The sequence below is a fragment of the Pongo pygmaeus genome, chromosome 21, assembly GCF_028885625.2.
Source record: "Pongo pygmaeus isolate AG05252 chromosome 21, NHGRI_mPonPyg2-v2.0_pri, whole genome shotgun sequence".
NCBI classification, from domain to species: Eukaryota; Metazoa; Chordata; class Mammalia; order Primates; family Hominidae; genus Pongo; species Pongo pygmaeus.
Genome location: NC_072394.2, coordinates 51,970,773 through 51,987,411, shown reverse-complemented (window position 1 = coordinate 51,987,411; position 16,639 = coordinate 51,970,773). Strand labels below are relative to the sequence as shown.

Below are 16,639 nucleotides of genomic sequence, written 5' to 3'. Positions count from 1 at the left end.
TAATCCCAACACTTTGGGAGGCCAAAGCGGGCAGACTGCCTGAGCTCAGGAGTTAGAAACCACCCTGGGCAACATGGTGAAACCCTGTCTCTACTAAAATACAAAAAAATTAGCCGGTCATGGTGGCATGCACCTGTAATCCCAGCTACTCAGGAGGCTGAGGCAGAGAATCGCTTGAGCCTGGGAGGCAGAGGTTGTAGTGAGCCAAGATCGTGCCACTGCACTCCAGCTTGGGCAATAGAGTAAGACTCCTTCTCAAAAAAAAAAAGAAAAAAAAATACAAAAAAACAAAAAAGTAAAAAGAGATTCTAGAAGTCCTACACAACACTCCCACTCCCATCTTATTGACCAGATCCAAGCAGGTGACCTCCATCTAGCTGCAGGGGAGGCTGGGTGGTGTGATCTTTAAGCAAAGTAGTCACGTAAGCCAAGTAGTCACGTAAGCCAGTTGTAAATCAGGATTCTGTGAAAGAGTAGAAAATGGATACTTGTCTCTTGCACACATGGCTTTCCTCAAAGTGGCCCGAGGCCCATAGAAATCTCACCCCTGAGCCTTAAGAATTGAGAGAATGGGAGGTGGGAGGGCGAGGCCCCCAAAGGTTGAAGCCAAAGCTCAAAATTGCATGACCAGAGTCACCTCCTTGTCACTTTCCTGGACAATCAATGCAATTATTCCTTACATTCTAATGAGTCAAACTCCCCTTCAACAACCAGACCAAGGACTTGGAGTGTTGCTACCCTGAATGTTTTCATGTGGGACAGCTGAATAACTGAAGGGATCTTCCAGGAGAACCACAAGAATGGATGTCCTTATTTTCCAAAGCAGGTCCTTAGTGGGGGACAAACAAGGGAGTCAGAGGAAGACTGCTGCTAATGATACTAATAATAATAGCATGTTCTACACTCATTGTGTGTGGCCTGGAGGCACTCTAAGGTCTGCCCCCCTTACCACATTCCTTACTCTCCCCTCCACTTAACCTACTTCAACCACACTTGCCAAACACGTTCTTACCTCAGGACCTTTGCACTTGCTGTTCCCTCTACCTGGAATGTTTTTCCCACTGATGATCATGTGGCCAGCTCCTCCTTATCATTCAGGTCTCAGCTCAAACGTCATATCCACAAGGAGGTCCTCCTTGATCACCCCAGCTAAAGTAAACCATCTCGTAGTCATTCTCTTTCCCCTGACCAGCTTCATTTTTTCATAGCCATTATCATAGCCTGAAATGATCCTGTTGACTTATTATTGTTCACTGTGTGTGCCCCTTCCCTCTACAAAACCATCAGCTCCGTGCAAACTGGGATTTTTGCCTGAATTGTTTACTGCAGTATCACCAGGGCCTAAAAGATTACCTGGCACATCCCCACATGAATGAATGAATGAATGAGGTAAATCCTTATAAGAATCTGACCATGTGGGTATTAATAGTCCCTTTTTATAGATGAGGAAACTGAAGCTCAGGGAGATGAAGTTCCTTGTGTAAATTCAAACAGCCAGTACATGTCAGGGGCAAGATCTGAACCCAGATCTTGCTGATTCCACCCTTCTCTTTGGCCTCCCTTCATTGAATAATAACAATAGCTCATTGTAACAGTTCCCACCATTAGAACAGTCTTCCTTATATCAAGGCGAAGTACTCCTCATGGCTTTAAAACAAATGAACATCTAACATTCATTGAGGCCTTACTGCATGCCAGGCACCCTGTGCATTATCTCATTGAATTCCCACATGACAACCCAGTGAGGGAGGAACTCTGGTGATCCCCATTGCACAGATGAAGAAATTGAGGCTCAGGGAGGTTAAGAAACTTGTCCAAGGCCTCACAGCTGGAAAATTGAGAAACAGATTAAAATGCAAGTCCTGGTTCTTAACCAACACATTCTAGTGCCTCCCTCCCCTGGATCTAGCTCGTTCATTCCTTATCAAGTTTCATTTATCCTGCCTTCTTTCTTTCTTGATGAATGAATGAGAATAGGGCTCACTGTAAAAGAGAGTAGATGAAAATTCACATACAAAGAGTCTTCCTGATCATTTCAACCCTTTTCTGGCCAACCTCTTGTCAGATCTGATGAGATCATCATTATTTTTAACTTTGTGTTGTCACTGCCAAAGGACTTGGACCACTCGGGTGGGGGAAGCATCAGTTCAGCCACTGTCTTGATGTTCTCCTATGTTTCCATTACTAATACTACCCCCAAACCCTTGTGGCTTTACCAGGATCTTTATGTTTTATTTTTATTTCTTTAGAGACTGCGGGGAGGGAGGGTCTCACTATGTTCCCCAGGCTGATCTCAAACTCCTGGCCTTAAGTGATCCTCCTGTCTCAGCCTCCCAAAGTGCCGGGATCATAGGTGTGAGCCACCATGCCTGTTTTCCAGGATCTTTGTAAGCCATTCATCCTTGTCTGAGAGGACTAGTTAGCTTAAAATCAGAGAATAGAATCTGTAACCTGACTTGACCAGATGAATTAGTGAGAAGATGCTAGATTGTGCTACAGTAATGAACAAATCCACCATGTCTTGACTTTACCCATCAAAGTTTGTGTGTGAAGAACTCACACCCACTCTTAAATGCCTCTGCCAGTACCCACGCAGAGCCCATGTAGAACCAGATATCCCCGCCCCACTGCCTCGAGGAAATAGACATTATGCCCAGGAGGAAGACTGGAACCAGACACCCATGAGTGCTAGAAGTCTCTTCACCCCAGACACACATACATGGCATTGCGGCCATCAAACAAAGATGTGAGGTCTTCCTTACCAACCCCACTAAGCTGAAGCACCTCTAGTCTCCCTCCAGGGCACTTCTCCTTTCTCCATGACTGCCTGACATACAGAGTGAACAAGGATCCCGATGTTAATTCATGGACTTAACATCAGGAAAACTTGATTTCTTGTTTGTTGTTTTTTTTTTTTTTTTAACAGTAAAGGGTAGAAATGCCAGTCATTTGTTTCTGCACTCCAGTGTGTCATATTGTGCACACACCCATATTGGGGACCATCTCCTTAGCCTGTTATAAAGCATTTTGTAAGTTTCAAAGCACTTACTGTGTCCCCCTGGAGGACACAGTAAGATACCAGAGGCCTCACTGTTGAGGGAGGGAATGATGTGTATCACTTTTGGGTGCGGGCATTTAAGAGCAAGTGTGACTTGTCCACACTGTCCCTTCCTCTGCCTTGGCAAGACTGGAGGCTACCAGTTGAGATGGTAGAGCCACTAGATTCTTGAGTCACCACCTAGAAAGGAACTGTACTGGAGACCCATTAGACTCTCAGTGGATCCTGCATGAGAAAGATCAGAGATGTGACGACACTTGCCTAAGGATGCCCAGCCAGAATTAAAAGTAAGTCTCCCAATTACCCACGTGTCCATTTCACCTCAATATGAATCTCTAGTGAGACTAAACTGCTATAATTTCATAATAGATGAGAAAGATCTATTGTTAAGCCACCAAAATGTCTCTTTCAAAAAGTAGATTGGACATTAACCAGTAAATCTGGCTATTGTCAAAAAAAAAAGACCACTCACAGAGCCATTATTCTGACATTAGCCAGAGTAGTACCTAACCCCAGCATCTCTCCAGACTCACATAATTAGCTTCCATTAGCAACCCCAGCCACCTTGGTCAAGCTCTCAGAGACTACCCTCTCCAATCCCCTCCTGCCAGACTCAGAGGACAAGGGAACTGGTTTGTGGCCGGCAGAACCTGGGGACACTGTCCTTGCCTAACACTTCCTGCGCTCCTCATTTTTCATTCAATACATTGCTCTCTACAACAGGAATGGACCCGTGCCATTCATCACGATTAACACTGACAGTTCCTCTCCCACCTGCTCGTGTCCTCAGCAAATATAGGGAATTGGCAATCACCCAGGCAGGGAGCACGCTGTCTCACATTTCTCCTCTCCAGAGACAAGCCTCCTCATCCCCTCTTCCCTCTGCAGGGATCAGTTTTGAGTTCCTCCTCCTCCTCCACCAGAGACTATTGTCCTCAGGTTGGCAGGAGATGGTGACATCACCACCTCCCAGAATTCCTGCCTTTGGAGAGGCTTGTGGGAACCTGGCTGGCCTGTTAGGAAGAGGTTGCCCAACCCAGGGCTTGTTGAGAAGAGTGCAGTTACCTCAGGGAGACGGTTCAAGTGAAGGCATAAGTTAAAAACCAGACCCCAGGATACTAGGATAAGAAAGGTCTCAGGTATATATATTTTTTAAAATAAAGAAGGGCATCAAAGTCTAGTAGACATCAATGTAAACTCTCTCTCTACTGCTTTCTTCTTCTTTTTTTTTTTTTTTTTTTTTTTGACAGAGTTTTGCTCTGTTGCCCAGGCTGGAGTACAGTGGCACGATCTCGGCTCACTACTCTGCCTCCCAGGCTCAAGCAATTCTCCTGCCTCAGCCTCCTGAGTAGCTGGGATTACAGGCATGTGCCACCACACCTGACTAATTTTTGTATTTTTAGTAAAGACAAGGTTTCACCTTGTTGGCCAGGCTGGTCTCAAACTCCTGACCTCAAGTGATCTGCCCACCTCGGCCTCCCAAAGTGCTGGGATTACAGGCCTGCACCACCATGCCCAGCTGTCTACTATTTTCTTAATTGTTCCTCTGGACATTTGTTCTCTAAGCCTCAGTTTCCCCAATTATAAAACAGGTGGAGGCACAGCACAGCCTGTAGGATTGTTATCAGGATGAAATGAGATCCTTTGTTCCATAGATATGTGTTGAGCACCAACTATGTACTCTAAGGATTCAAGATTGAGAAAAATCAGATATAATCCCTGCCCTCACACTGCTTACAGTCTGCAGAGGTGGACATTACTGCAAAATTGCAACTTGAACAGTGTTATGAAGAGAAGGATAATAGTACTATAAGAGTCTGTGATTGGGATTTGACTTGGTCAGGAAGGTCAAGGATGGCTTCCTTGAACAGGTGATCTTGAGCTAAGAAGGATGAGTAGGAAGTAACCAGGCAGAGTGAAGGGAAAAGCATTCCAGGTGGAGGGAACAGTGTGGCAAAGGTCCCATGGCAAGAAAATAGTGGAGACTATGAATGACCAAAGGAAGGTTACTGGTTAATGTACCTGAGATGAGGGGGCAGAGAGGAGCACGGAACAACAGAAGGCTGGAGAATTAGTCAGGCAGGGAGAGACCAAGCGGCTGTAACAATGAGACCCCAAAATACAGTGAGTGGCTTAAACAAGATGGATGTTATGAGATAGACCAGAAGCTGGCAAACTTTTCCCGTAAAGGGCCAGTCTAGTGCTGAGATTCGCTTCCATCTCAGATCCAAGACAGTTGCTCCAGCTCTGCCCAGCACATCTGCCTCCCAGCCAGCAAGAAGGAGGAAAAGGAGACAGGGCTTGTATTATTTCTGCTCACCTCCCATTGGCCAGTGTTAATCACATGGCCACATCTAACTGCAACGGAAGCTGGGAAATGTAGTCTTTATTCTGGGTAGCCCTGGGTCCAGCTAAAACTCTATGACAATGGAAGAGGGGAAGAATAGATATTGGTGACAGCTAGTGGTCTTGCAATAGTGGGCCAGAGAGTGGTTTTGGGGAGGCCAGAAAGAAGTCCTGATGTGGGAGGGTGGGGACTGTGCAGGTGGAGAGAATGGAACAGATGCGCAGATGCTGGTGAACTTGAATTGATCGGACTTAACAACCGCTATTTTCTTGCCATGGGGCCTTTCCCACACTATTCCTTCCGCCTGGAATGCTTTTCCCTTCACTCTGCCTGGTTACTTCCTACTTAACCTTCTTAGCTCTTAGCCTGCCCCCTGCAGGCTCCTGTCTCCTGACTCCTGGGTATGGGGAAACAGGATAGGGCAGGGTATGGGAAGTGTGACCCCCATGTTCCTGGCTTGTAGAGTCTGATGCAGATCTTGTCTGGAAAGTTCTTCATACCCTATGGCAGGTGTTGTCTTCATTATTGCCTCAGGTGGGTCAGTGACTGCAAACCCAGCTGCCTGCAGAGACAGATCACAAAACAGGTGAAGGGCCTGTGACACACTAGGGAGCTGGTTCCCTCTCCCAAGGGATTGCTGTTCCTTAGCTCCAGCCAGTGGTTGCCACTGGGAATGCAGGTTGAGTGAAGATGAGCATCTAATTTTCCAAAAGAATCTGAAAATCTGGATTTTTATGTAAAATCTCCCAATTTTGATACTCGGTCAACCAAGTAAAAATAAACTTCCCAGCAGCAAAGCCTCTGGGTTATAAGGGCTAGGGCGCCCTCCACAGTGGCCCTCCATCCTCTTTCCATCTTTGTGACTGCTTCCTTCGCATGGCAAAGCCCTCTGCTTTCATCCTTTGTTGTACACGCACAGGATTCCTGTCCCTTTGTGCCCACGAGCGCCCCCTGCAGGCTCCTGACTCCAATGTCTCACCAATCCTCTGCCAGGGGCCCCTGCCTGTAGGGGATGCGGGCAACCCCATCAGCCTGCTCCCAATCCCCTTAATCGGATCTGCACCAGTGACCCTTCTAATTAAAACTCCCCAGCTGTAATCCCCCCTTAAAGCTGGGGGAAGCGGAAGCACCATAAAAGGACCGAAGGTTTGATGGGCCAGCAGCCGCCGCCTCCTACGTCCTTGAAAATGTCTTGGGGAGACCCACAGACCTGAGATCAAGTCTATGGGTCTGGAACCACCGCTTGCAAGTTGCGAGACTCTGGAAAAGTCACTTCATTCTCTGAGCCTCGGTTTTCTTTATTCGCTTGTTCATTCATTTGTCAGCTATATAGGAAGCTCCCATCTGTACCAAGCACTGTTTCAGGAGCTGGGGACACAGCACTGGACAAGACCGACCCAGTCCAGGCCCTCATGGAGCTGACACTTTAGTGTGGGACAGAAAGGAGAAAACAATTTCAGCTCAGCAGCACCAGGGCTGTGATCAGGGATGCGCAGGGGCTGTGTGAGCTCAGAGAACTGATGTACCTAATGCAGACCCGGGGCCCAGAGAGGGCTCGCTGGGGCAAGTGGCCCCAAAGCTGAGGCCTGAATAGGCAGTAGGAACCAGCCAGGAGAAGTGGGTTTGGAGTAGAAGGAAGGGTACTCCAGGCAGAGGGAAGAGCAAAGACCTAGAGGCGGAAGCACCCATGGTGGTGAGTTTGGGAACTGTAAGTGGTTTCTCCAGGATTCAGTGTGGAATACAGTGGGAAATAGGAGAAATGGTCAGGAGAGAGAAGAAAGGTGATCTTAATATAAAACCCAGATCTCTTCATCAGGTCTCATCAGGCCCACCTGGCTCTCCCGCTCTCGCTCATGCAGCCCCAGCCACACTGAGCTTCTTTGGGTTGCTTGATATACCAGGCTTATTCCCACCCAAGGCTTTCATACGTGCTGTGCCTTCTGCCTAGAATGTTCACATCTTTGAATGACACACACTCCTTTTTTTTAAGTCTCAGCAATGAGACACCTCCTAAGAGAGGCCTGCCCTGACAACTCCGCCTCCCGTGGACACCCCTAGTGCTTCTGCATCGATCCGCCTGGTTTGCTTTTCTCAATAACTCACAGCACCTAAGACTATCTGACATCACGTTGCCTCTTTCCTGGTTTATGTTTTTGAGTTTTTTTGGTCTGCCTCTCCCTACTAGCTCCGTGAGGCTAGGAAATTTTCTTCCTTATTCATGCAGCACCCTCAGCAACTAGCATAGCACTTAGTAAGTGCTCAATAAGCACATGCCAACTAAATGCACAAGAACTGGAACTTAACTGGGAGAATGGGGAGTCACTGCAGGGCTTACAGCAGTTCTGTGGCTTGCTCAGCTTCTTCTTCTCTCCTATGAACTATCCATATGTTGTGGGGATGGAAAGCAATGGGCTAACATGGGCAACGTGGCAAAACCCCATCTCTACAAAAAATACAAAAAGGGAGGTTGAGGCTGCAGTGAGCCAAGATCACACCCCTGCACTCCAGCCTGGGCAACAGAGTGAGATCCTGTCTAAAAGAAAAAAGAAAGAAAGAGAGAGAGAGAGAGAGAAAGAGAGAGAAAGAAAGAAAGAAAGAAAGAAAGAGAAAGAAGGAAAGAAAGAAAGAAAGAAAGAAAGAAAGAAAGAAAGAAAGAAAGAAAGAAAGAAAGAAAGAAAAGAAAAGAAAGAAAGAGAAAGAAAGGAAGGAAGGAAGGAAGGGAGAAAGAGAGAAAAAGAGAAAGAAAGAGAGAGAGAGAGGAAAGAAAGAAAGAGAGAGAGAAAGAAAGAAAGAAAGAAAGAGAGAAAGAAAAAAAAAAATGGCCCGGTGCGGTGGTTCACACCTGTAATCCCAACACTTTGAGAGGCCAAGGCAGGTGGATCACCTGAGGTCAGGAGTTCAAGACCAGCCTGGCTAACATGGTGAAACCCTGTCTCTGCTAAAAATACAAAAATTAACCGGACGTGGTGGCCTGTCATCCTAGTTACTCAGGAGGCTGAGGCCCAAGAATCGCTTGAACCCGGGAGGCGGAGGTTGCAGTGAGTCGAGATCGTGACACTGCACTCCAGCCTGGGCTACAGAGCAAGACTCCATCTCAAAAAAAAAATGAAAGAAAGAAAAGAAAAGCAATGGGCTGCCCCTTATGGAAAGCAACTTTTTATATAACTTTATTGAGGCTTACTTTATGTATCATATAATGCCCACCCATTTCCAGCATATAATTTGATAATTTTTATTAAATTTTACCAAATTGTGCAGCCTTTGCCCTAAATCAGTTTTTAGAACATTTTCATCCCAATGACATCCTTTATGCTCATTAACTGTTAATCCCTATCCCCCACCCTGGCAACCACTAACCTACTTTCTGTCTCTATAGATTTGCTTTATCTGGACATTTCATATAAATGGAATCATTTAATAAGTGGCTTTTTGTGTCTGACTTCTCTCACTTATAATGTTTTCATGGTTCGTCTGTGTTGTAGCATATATCAGCACTTCATTCCTTTTTATGGATGAAGAATATTCCATTGTATGGATAGCTGCATTTCGTTTATCCATTCATCAGTTGATGGACATTGGGGTTGTTTCCACTGTGGGGCTATTATGAATGCTGCAGCTATAAACCTGCATGTTTATGAAGAGCAGTTTGCAAGCCCTAAACACTAGGTGCAGCTTCCAGCTTGCCAAAGCTTCTAGTGTTACTGAACAGTGTTGACTGCAATGGGCTGTGTGACCGTGGACAAGTCGCTTCCGTTCTCTGCTTGAGTTTCCCCATCTTCCCAGCGGGAAGCTTGAGCCCTTTTCTGCATGGACAGTCTGTGCCTCATCCACATTCCTGGAACAGCAGGGAAGTGTGCAGAGGCCACGATAAACAGTCCGTAGGCCTCTCTGTGATTAACTACCAGAGCCAACAATTAGGATGAGGAGGGCCTGGCTCCAGCACTCCTGAATTCCACCTTGGGGATCCTCACCTGCCAATTTTCCCCCAGAAGACCAAAGCCCCCTCTCCCATTTGGTGCAGACAGGTAGGTTCAGGATCCAGAACCTCTTCACAGGGAATTTGGGGACAGCCTCCCAGTCTCTGGTGTTGGCTCCTGCCTCTGCTCCCCGGGTTCCTGGAGTTCTGCCAAGCCCAACTGGGCTCAGATCCCAGAAAAGCAGACGCCTGTCCAGGCCTGAGCTGGGGCTGGGAGGACTCCCAGGTGGTAGCCGGTTCCCCACCCCTGGGGCTTATCCCAGAAACCAAATCAACACAGTCCATCTGGGTCCACGAGCTGTTTAGAGGACACACGCTGCCTTAGGCAGTCACTGGGGTCTACACAGCTACTCCTGGCTTCCAAAAGCAACCAGTACAGAGGTTAGAGTTGGGGTTGACCATAAATTATCTGAATAATAATTTATTTATTTGAGACGGAGTTTCCCTCTTGTTGCCCAGGCTGGAGTGCAGTGGCTCGATCTCGGCTCACTGCAACCTCCGCCTCCTGAGTTCAAGCGATTCTCCTGCCTCAGCCTCCCAAGTAGCTGGGATTAAAGACACCCACTACCACACCCGGCTAATTTTTGCATATTTAGTAGAGATGGGTTTCACCATGTTGGCCAGGATGGTTTCGAATTCCTGACCTCAGGTGATCCGCCCACCTCGGCCTCCCAAAGTGCTAGGATTACAGGCATGAGCCACCACGCCCGGCCCTGAATAATAATTTAATAACATTATATATTAAGTGGCTTTTAGGTGAGTGCTCAGTTACCTTCATCTTCATTTCAGAGAAAAGGAAATAGAGGCTCAGAGAGGAGGAGTGGCTTGCCAAAGCCACACAGCTGGGGAATAATAGCCTTGGGACTCAAACTCAAGTCCAAAACCAGCTTATAAATAAATGTAAAGAAATTGTGGAGAAATAAATACAATTTAAGTTTAAAGTGGCTGTGCCACTAGCTAAGAGCATTTTGAGTTCATTGAATTTTCATTGCAGTCTTGCAATGATCCCCGTCTTACATATAGGGAAACTGAGGCACAGAGGGCTTAACTCACGTTGGGAAGTTCCCCAGGCAGGAAGTGTGGCCCTGATTCTAAGGGCCTCATTGAGTCTGGAAAAGAAAAAGATCTTGCAGGTGAGGTCAGGAGGGGTGGGGCAGGGGAGACCCCCCCACACTGCATTACCTCACATGCTGTGTGATGCACATTCACACAGACCAATGGCAGGTGTGCTCCAACCCTCCCAACCCAACCCTGAGCAGCAGGCACTCCCCCCAACCCCCCACCTTGGAGTCCAGTGGAGCCCCTCCCCCTGCTTTGCTCATTTCCTAGGCTTCCTTGGGCTGAGGGGAGGGGAGAGGGAGGGCACAGTCTCAGGTACAAAAGGGGTGCCTGCTTTAGGTCTGTACAATAGCTGGGTGCATAATTCATGCATCTGTCGCCAGAACATCAATTATGTGGGCCTTCCCTGGAGTTGTCTGGGGGTTAGAAACCAAAGCAGGCTTCCCCTGCTAGCCTTTGGGGGAAAATAAGACCGCCCAGCTCTTAAAGGAACAGACTCCCGGGAACCCATTCCTCCCTGTGCAGGCCCCCTCCTGCCAGAAGTCACCAGACGACAGCAGCTTCCTGTAGGGCTCAGCCCAAAGCCCACTGGCTGCCCACTCTGACCCACTCTGTGTCCCTAACTCCACAATTGTGAGGGGCTGACTATTGGCATGTCCCAGAGTTTCTCAATTTCAGTACTGATGGCATTTCAGGCTGGATCATTCTTTGCCGTGGGAGCTGTCCTGTGCATTGTAGGGCATTTAGTGACATCCCAGACCTCCACCCACAAGATGTCAGGAGCACCCCTCCCACCAGTTGTAACGACCAAAAATTTCTGCCAAAATTGCCAAGTGTCCCCTAGGAGTAAAAATCATCCCCTTAAAAACCACTAGTATGTCCTCATTTTACAAATAAGGAAACTGAGGCAGTGAACATTTGGATGCCCAAGGCCATTCCACCAATGAATGGCAAGAGCTAGAATTTCAACTCCAGGACCTACACTCCTCAGCTCAACACAGGAGCACCAAAAAGTGTGCTGCCAAGATGTTATTCCAACAATCACATATTTATTTTGGTGAATATTTAATACATATAGCCCTGGCATGAAAAATCAGCAATTTTGCATATGATTTCTTAGAATAAAGCTAAAATAAAATAAAGAAGGTGAGTGGGCTTTTTTGATTTTTTGTTTTTACCATTAAGGAAAGAGTGATACAAGTAGCAAAATACATACAGTAGAACGTCAAAACTGAGCGAAGTCCAGGTGTGGTGGCTCACACTTGTAATCCTAGCACTTTGGAGGCCCTGGTGGGAGGATTGCTTGAGGCCAGGAGTTCAAGACCAGCCTGGGCAACATAGTGAGACCCCATCTCTACAAAATATAGCCAGGCATGGTAGCATGCGCCTGTAGTCCAAGTTACCTGGGAGGCTAAGGCAGGAGGATTGTTTGAGCTTAGGCATTCGAGCTGTGACTGCACCACTGCACTCCAGCCTGGGCCACAGAGTGAGACTTTATCTCTTAAAAAAAAAAAAAATAGCGCAACAAACTGACAGTTTAGGGACCCATATATTCTTATTGAAAATCATACAGAGAAATAAAGGGATGAAAAACTGCACACAGAGGTTATCTCTGGAGTGGGAAGGACACAAAGGAAGTGTCAGTGTTACTGCTGCCTGCTCTGTCTCTCCATTTGGGTGGCGGGTTCTAGGTGTTCATCTGATTATGGTTCATAAATTATATATAAATTAGGTCTATTTTTGTATATATCAAACGTTTTATTTTCTTTATTTTATTTTTGAGACAGAGTTTCGCTCTTGTTGCCCAGGCTGGAGTGCAACGGCATGATCTCGGCTCACTTCCACTCCCACCTCCCGGGTTCAAGCAATTTTCCAGCCTCAGCCTCCCGAGTAGCTGGGATTACAGGCGCCCACCACCACGCCTGGCTAATTTTTTGTATTTTTAGTGGAGACGGGGTTTCACCACGTTGGCCAGGCTGGTCTTGGACTCCTGACCTCAGGTGATCCACCTGTCTCGGCCTCCCAAAGTGCTGGGATTACAGGTTTGAGCTACTGCACCCTGCCTCAAACATTTCATTTATAAAGTATTACAGAATCTTTCTTTTTCAATGGGTGCAAATCAAGAAACTCAAACCTATTTTTTTTTTAAACATAGGATGTGTCAGACTTAACTGTAGCAAAAAAATCAGAAGTTATGGAACCCCTGAGGCTGGGGAGGCACCACACCTCAAAACATTCCCTTTCATCTTCAGAGCTGGCCCATCAGGGCACCAGCACTCTCTTGCCCCCTGCGGCATCCCCAGTGTCTGGCCTAGTGCCTCACGCAGAGTAGATGACCAAGAAATATTTCCCAGGCCAGTGCAGTGGCTCACACCTGTAATCTCAGTGCTTTGGGTGGCCAAGGCAGGAGGACAGCTTGAGCCCAGGAGTTCAAGACCAGCCTGGGCAACAAAGTGAGACCCCATCATTACAAAAAAGGTTAAAAATTAGTTGGGCTTGGTTGTGCTCTCCTGTATTCCTAGCTACTTGGGAGGCTGAGGTGGGAGAATTGCTTGAGCATGGGAGTTTGAGGCTGCAGTAAGCTATGATCACACCATTGCACTCTAGCTTGGGCAACAGAGAAAGATACTGTCTCTTAAAAAAAAAAAAAAAAAAAAAAACAATTCTGGTCCTGACCCTTATACTTCTAACTCCATGAACTTGAGCAACAGCCAACAAATACTTGGGGAGCACCTGTCAGGTGTCTCACCCTGGGTTAGGTGCTGGGGGCACATAGATAAACCTCAGAACTCATCCCCATCCTCCAAGTGCTCACCAATTCTGGGCAGCAATAAGCACACTCACTCACATGCACACACACACGCACACATACACATGCATGCACACACACACGCACGCACCTGTGATGGGATATGAGTGGTAAGTATCCCCAAGGTATGGTTAAATTGTGAGGAAACCCAAGGATGGGGCAGTCAACCCTGCCTGGGGAAAGCAGGGAGAACTCCAAAGGGAAGGGGTCGCATGGGCTGGATTTGAAAAGATGGATTGGAGTTCACCAGACAGCAAGCAAGAAGCTTGGACATGCAGAATTGACCAATGATAGTGTGCGGCTAGAGGAGTGTGAATTCTGAGAACCCATGGCAGGAGTGGCCAGAGAGAGAGGTCAGAGTCAAAATGAGAAGGACTTGACAACCATGTGTCCTTACTGGGGATTCATTGCAGGGCCAGAAACCTCTCACACTCACCCATGCAGCAATTGGGTTGACTTACAGGATACAGCAGACAGTCTCAGAACAAGGACAGGAGGCAAAGACCAAGACCGGGCCACCCCGAGGCTGGGTAATCTGAGTGGATGGGGTGATGTGGGCTGAGATTTCCCCTGTGATGACAGCTGGCATCTATTAGACACTCACCGTGTGCTGCTGGAAGCTGTCCTAGCACTTTGTCTGTGCTAACACGTTTCATCTTCACAGCAGTTCTCTGAGGTAGATACTGTTATTATCAGCCCATTTTCTAGATGAGGAAACTGGGGCTTAGAGAGGTTAAATAACTTGCTCAATGTAAGGAAATGGCAGAGCTGAGGCTTGAACCTCAAACAGGCTGACACCAGAGTCTCAACTCTTAACTGCTGCCGTCAGCACCTTGCTATGACCCTCCTGCAGTCCCCACTCCTCCTTCATCTGTACCTTCCCTTCATTCTCTGGCTTCTCTTGAAGGTTCAGCTTTCTTTTTCTTTTTCTTTCATTTTGTTTGTTTGTTTGTTTGTTTTTTGAGACAGAGTCTCACTCTGTCGCCCAGGCTGGAGTGCAGTCGTGCAATCTCGGCTCACTGCAACCTCTGCCTGCCAGGTTCAAGCGATTCTCCTGCCTCACCTGCCAAGTAGCTGGGAATACAGGTGCCGCCACTACGCCCGGCTAATTTCGTTTCTTTTTTTTTTTTTTTCCTTTTTCTTTTATTTTGTTTTCTTTCGAGGCAGGGTTTCTCTCTCTGTCACCCAGGCTGGAGTGCAGTGGTGTGGTATGGCTCAATGCAGCCTCAACCTCCTTGGGCTCAAGAGATTCTCCCACCTCAGCCTTCCAAGTAGCTGGGACTATAGACATGTGCCACTACACCCGACAGATTTTTTTATTTTTTGTAGAGATAGGGTCTCACTGTGTTGCCCAGGCTGGTCTCGAACTCCTGGGCTCAAGCAATCCCCCCACCTTAGCCTCCCAAAGTGTTGGGATTACAAATGTAAGCCACCATGTCTAGACTAAGGCTCAGCTTTGTCTGATGTTTTTATGGCATCTCTGTCCCCTACATTTGGGAGACAGTTGCTTGAGGGCTGGGCTTATCATGAAGCTGATTCAAGCCTAGATTCTACTTAACATTTAATTCAGGGACTCACCGTCCCGTAACCCACTCACCGCCTGGGTTCCTGAGCTCAAATTTCTCAAAGGTAGGTTGGCTAAGCCCCAGTATACGGATTGGCTCAACCTGGATTTTTTTTTTTTTTAAGGCTTATACTTCTTTATTCCCCCTCCCAATGCAGCCAATACAATACTGAACAATATATTAAGGGCAGGAAAAAATAAAATTCTTAAATGTCTTTTAAAACTTTGTTGACTAAAGTAGTAATATGAAAAAAACGCCCAGGTACAGTGGCCTGTAATCCCAGCATTTTGGGAGGCCAAAGTGGGTCAATTATTTGAGGTCAGCAGTTCAAGACAAGCCTGGCCAACATGGTGAAATGCTGTCTCTGCTAAAACTACAAAAAATTAGCCAGGCGTGGTGGCGCACGCCTGTAATCCCAGCTACTCGGGAGGCTGAGGCTTGAGAATCACTTGAACCCGGGAGGAGGCTGCAGTGAGCTGAGATCATGCCACTGCACTCCAGCCTGTCAACCTGGATTTTTTAATCCAAACTTCGTGCTCTGATCATTGGCAGGCAGGATCAAATGATACAGCCATGGTGACAAGGCCCCCCCTTTCCCACTTAGGGGCAGAGGAAGAGAAAGGGAAAATCTACAAAAGCAAGACAGGTACAGGGGACCCAATAGACAGGTTTAGGGGTTTGGATTTTTTCATGAGGAGCCCAGGAGATTTATTAAGCGAAGGAGTAATGTGATTGGATTTGTATTTTTGAAAAAAAAAAAAAAAGACCCTCAGAGCAATTGATTACATCTGTTTGCTTTTCTGCATAGTCTGTAGACTGGCCTAGATTCCATTAATTTCAACATATATCCATTAAGCCCTTTCTCTGGGCCAAGCTCTCTTCTTGATCCAGGGGACTCAAAGGTAGTTAAGCCAAGGTCTTTAGCCCCCAAAAGCACATAGTTCCAATCAGGAGTTAACATGGGCCCAGAATGTCTGTGCCTCCCTAGGAATTACCCGCAAAATCTTGAGTGTCTAGGCATTTTTCTAGCAAAAGGTTAGCTTTCATCTGATATTTTTTCCCTTTGTTCTTCTATAGAGACAGAGTCTCACTATGTTGCCCAGGCTAGACTCGAACTCCTGGCCTCAAACGATCCTCCTGCCTAGGTCTCCCAAAGTGCTGGGATTATAGACCTGAGGCACCATACCCAGCCGCATCTGATTTTTAACACAGCCTTAAGAGCTCATGTTCTTAGGTCACACAGACCTGGGTTAAAATGCTGGCTCCTCCACTTACTAGCTGTGGAAACCCAAAGTGTCCGCATCTGTTCAATGGAGCTAATAGCACTGAACGGGGTTATTATAAGAATGAAATGAGCTATTTCATGGAAAGTGCCTAGCACACAATGAACACTCAATCAAGGATAGTCATTATCATTAGTATCATCTCTGTGAAGGTAGTTCCCCATCCAGTGTGAGCCACTGGTCTAGATCAGAAGTCAGCAAATCATGGTTCACAGGCCAAATTCAGTCCACTGCCTGTTTTTGTAAATAAAGTTTTATTGAAACACAGCTATGCCCATTCATTTATGTATTATCCAAGGTTGCTTTTATGCTACAGCTGCAGAGGCGAGTCGTTGTGACAGAGAATGCAGGGTTTCAGGTCCTATAAAATGGTTACTATCTGAAAAAGTATGCTTGAACCCTGGGCTTGCTGATAGCTTTAAAACCTTTCATTTCTCTGGGCCTCGGTTTCCACATCTAGACAATAAACGGATTATAACAAATTCTCTTTTTTGGCTCATTAAATGACTAGTGAGATGTGAAAATGCTCTTGAACATTGAGG

At 46.8% G+C, this 16,639-nt stretch overlaps 1 protein-coding gene across 2 annotated transcripts in view; it reads left to right on the top strand.

The window, feature by feature from the left end:
• The window catches only part of KCNB1 (potassium voltage-gated channel subfamily B member 1), a 127,830-nt gene that overhangs the window by 93,889 nt on the left and 17,302 nt on the right, over positions 1-16,639 (top strand). The gene's annotated exons all lie outside the window — the stretch shown is intronic.